Source organism: Lactuca serriola, chromosome 4 (genome assembly GCF_051521515.1).
Source record: "Lactuca serriola cultivar US96UC23 chromosome 4, Lser_US96UC23_V15, whole genome shotgun sequence".
Classification (NCBI taxonomy): domain Eukaryota; kingdom Viridiplantae; phylum Streptophyta; class Magnoliopsida; order Asterales; family Asteraceae; genus Lactuca; species Lactuca serriola.
In genome coordinates this window covers 9745818-9750347 of record NC_136411.1, presented here as the reverse complement: position 1 = coordinate 9750347, position 4530 = coordinate 9745818, and the positions used below count along the sequence as shown (strand labels likewise).

The 4530-nt window shown below is 31.8% G+C and overlaps 1 non-coding gene across 1 annotated transcript; it reads left to right on the top strand.

The window, feature by feature from the left end:
• The first annotated feature begins 262 nt into the window (after positions 1–262).
• On the top strand, positions 263–369 carry LOC145103599 (small nucleolar RNA R71). The gene has a single exon (XR_013706682.1). It is a non-coding gene; the product is annotated as a small nucleolar RNA R71 (small nucleolar RNA).
• The last annotated feature ends 4161 nt before the right edge of the window (positions 370–4530 follow it).

Below are 4530 nucleotides of genomic sequence, written 5' to 3'. Positions count from 1 at the left end.
TTGGTCCATCTTCGTCATTCTTCGATCCATGTTACTCAACATTGTCAAAACAACTACCATGTCTTCTGAAGCACCACTTCCGATTCCCCTAGCCCCGTCTTGTCTTGGGTTGTGGTACTCCCTTGAATGCTTGGAAAATTCTTCGATTAGCTCCTTAACTTCAGTAGGATTCTTCTTGGTTAATGGTCCTTGAGAATCAGAGAGTTGCCATGCCATTAGGTTTACCCCATCATAGAAAATCGAGACTTCTTGTTGCCCGTTTAGATCATTTTAGGGAAAATTCCTTAGTAACCCCTTATACCTCTTCCATGCTTCATATAAGGGTTCCCCAAGTTGTTGCTCGAAATTGGATATGGCTTTCTTGAGTTTAGAAACCTTTGATGGTAGGCAAAATTGTTGGAGAAATTCTTCATGCATTTGCACCCATGTGGTGATTGAACTGGTTAGGAGTGCCTTTAGCCAATCTTTTGCTACTCCTTTGAAGGCAACCAAAATCATTCTTAACAAGACAGTTTCTCGTGGTACATTTAGAATATTGAAATGATCAGCGACGTCATTAACTTCATCGAGTTGCTTGTATGCATCTTCATGGTCTTTTCTCGAGAATGGAATATCTTTTAGTGTCGAAAGGATGTGTCCCTTTAGCTCGAAAGTTGGGGTGGCAGGAATTGCAGGTTACACAAGCCCTGGACCGGTGTCCTCACATATTCTCTTCTTGTATGCCTCCATCGTCATGTCAGCAATGTCCGTCATGTTGTTTTTGGGCTTGCTTTCAAGTTCGCTACTTTTGTCTATTTGTATTTCGGGGTCGCAACCAACTTCCATTTTGTTAGGAGTCTTCTCAAAACTTTCGAACATGCTTTCGTTTTTCGACTTGCTGCTTGATCCTCCAAAGTACTTACCTTCTTTTTATAAAAACTTGACTCTGGATCGTCAACTGGTGGTGTCAATGGTGCCTTTGATCCACGATTCATCTACTACTGAAACAAAAATGTAAAAATGAACTGAAATTTATAAAAAAAATAAAAACGAAATAAAATTCTGAGATATCAGATCTCACGTCGTGAGTTTAGTATTTCAAGAAACTTAACTAATGCTAAAAGTAACTTTTGCAGGTTTTACCCCATAAAAAGGATCCATTAACCTAAAGCAATTAACTAATAACTGAAATAGTCATTCCCCAACAACGATGCCAAAAACTTGATGTGTGCAAAATATATCACGTATTTAGCATTAAAATTTTAACCTAACTACTTATCTACTAATGCACCTATAGAAATTGTACCTAGTCAGTATACAGTATAGTAAAGTAAGTTGGGTATCGAAAACAAGGAGGGGATTAAATATATTAAAATAACTACTAAAAATAAATATAAAATCAAGCAATAATTAACAAAGGGTTTTATCTGATTTTTCAAGTTCAGATTAACTTACACACTCAACTAAAACGATTTTAATCAATATATTTAAAACACTTTCATTTAGTTTCTAATCCACCTTTATCCTATGGTTAGTTATTATTTATGAATTAATAAAGTTGGTTACCAAATTTTATGTAATTAGCAATCTTGGTCCAATCTACGAATATTTTCACTAGTTCATGTACTACTATGTAATGGTCCTACACAAGCAAAGACAAAATTAGTTATTAACGATAATTGGGCTATGTAAGATTTATCTAAGTCAATTAAGCAAACACAATTATGATCATAATTATGTTCTCCAACACATATAAAGTTGTTACTTTTATCACTTATCTAAGATGTGGTCACTCCTATCTCAAGCAATTTAATGGTCACTAAACTACTAGGTAAACAAGTCCATGTAATAATAGGTCACTAAGCTACACTAAACTTGAATTTAAGCAATAAAGATACAAACTTTAACATGCTAGGTAATGATAATCAAACACAAGCACCAAGGAAACTTTATAAAATCCAATAAATAGTAAACTAACTCATAGTTTCAAGGTTTCATCTAGCTAAAAAAGGTAAACTAGATTAACTACTCATGGCTGAAGGTAAACACATAAATTCATAAGAAATTGATATGACTAAATAAATGCAAACCGAATTTAATGAATTAATGTTCAAATTCTCTATCTTCATATATATATATATATATATATATATATATATATATATATATATATATATATATTGAGACCACTTATATTTTGTGAGACATGGGGACCGAATCTGAAACTTAGATCAAAACTTATCTTGTAGCTAATAAGAAAACATGATTAACACTAATTAATCTAAAAGATTAGGTAATTAGGGATAAATTATTGGCTAGGGTAAATTTTAGATCATCAGATTTGATACATAATGTTAGGATTATCTTCACGTTATCACAAAACCTAGCTACTTCGATTCTTTCTACCAATTCACGCTAATCGATCAACATTCATTAATATTTGATTCACACTAATCAATCTTCTGTCTGTTTCTATATGAGTGATTGAGGTTTATGCTCATCTATAGACATCAACAATTCATTACAATATTGTAATCGATTTTAGCTCAGTGATCATCGATTTCATCCAAGGTAGAGGTTCAAGTGTTTAGTGGATTTATGCTAATTTTCATCTGTTGGATTACATGTCTAAGCCATTAACTATAATTGGTATAAACGTAAATTGATGGTAGCATGGTCCTTTTAGGTTGCCCTCAAACCTAACTATTGAATATGATAGGTTTTATAGAGAGATTGATTTATTAATTTATTATATGGTTAATAAATTAATTAGAAATCAAAATAAATAATTTGTTTATATATTATGAGAATAATATATTAATTGAATTAGTATTATTTAATTAACAATTAAGAAGAAATTAATTGGAATTAATTTTTGGATTAATCGGACTAATTAAAAGAACGAGGATGACTAAAGGTGACAATGTTCAAAAGTTGATCATTGAGTAATTCTAGAACCTCCCTAGGTGAGGGACGAATTGTAGAATGGTATCTAGGGTTTCCATGGGCATTAAGGGTGCCTTGGATGCCTTAGGGAGGAAGCTAAGGGATTAGGGTTATCTTTGAGATACATGCCTTATCCAATACCTTCCTAGATTCCTATATAAACATCTAAGGGTTTAGAATTTCAAAAATGTTTCATTTAGAGGCTTAGGGCTGAAAATTCTAATCTTATCCTCTCTCTCTCTCTCTCTCTCTCTCTCTTCAAGTTTCTTGGTTGCTAGGGTTTAGGTATGAACCATCAGAGGCACGACGCTTGTGGTGCTTGCTACCAAAAGTATTTGTAGTAGGATTCAAGATTGTTTTCTATAACAATCTTCAAGGTAAGTTTCATGTTCTTATGAATTAGTTTTTCAAAGAAACGTTTTGTAGGATAATAACTCATAGTATGTTTCCTATATGTGAAAGACATAAATCCTATTAGGTTACATGTTCCCTAATCATTTGAATTGTTTAAATGCTTTTCTGCTTAGAGCATTGTAGTTGTAACCCTAATAACTCATTAGTGGTATCAGAGCCTATGGCTATCTTTCATATATTTGCACATTCGTGAATCGATCGAAAGAAAAAGAAACCTGTTTTTGGTTTTGTCGCAACTCACGACATGAGCTCAGCTGAGGTCCGATTTTTTTAAGATTTTCTGCCTAAATTTGCTTTTGTGTGGTAATTATCTGTTATATTTATCCTCCAAATCCGATTTTGGTGTATCTATGATGATAAAATAAAAGCCTTGAAGTTAGAAGATAAGTATTTGACTTGATTAATTGTTTTGTTGATTAATATGATTGATCTTTTAAGTGTATAAATAATAAATCTATATATTAATTAAATTAAAGTCAAATATTATTTGGTTTATATTATAAACTTGGTATTTTGAAAAGTTTAAAATACATCTATACGGATCTTATTATTAATTTAATTAAGTAATTAATTAAAAGATAATTAATAAATCCATAAAATGGTTTAAATTTAATTAAATTAAAAGTTTAATTTATTAAAAGATTAAACCCTTGCTATTTTAAAAATGTTTTAAAATACACCTTATACTATGTATATATAATTAAAAATTAATATATATTATACATGTAAGAATAGTTAGCTAAATCACCAGTACGCCTCGTTCACGAAGCCATACTATAAAAGGAGTTTAAGGAAGTGGCCTATAAAATGACCGTCATTGGATATACACTCTTACCCACCGCTCTCTTGTATGGTGGAGGGTCATTAGCCGAACGGATTTGATAGGACATAATCTCATTAATAAGTATAATCACATAAAGTAACTAAACTATTTTCTAATAATCCCACTCTTACTTTAGAAAAATGTGAATTTGTATGCTAATCCACGAAATTACATATTACACTTTATAAGTCGTTACTAGAGCGTGTGTGGTTAACCAGCACACTAAGGAGGGACTAATAAATATTGGTAGTGGGTGTCTCGAAATTAACGTTGATTAATGGAGCGTGTGTCGTTAACCAGAACATTAAAACAAGATGATAAATGACATCGAGAGTGCCAAGCTATTTTGCATGGTTATTTGCATCTCG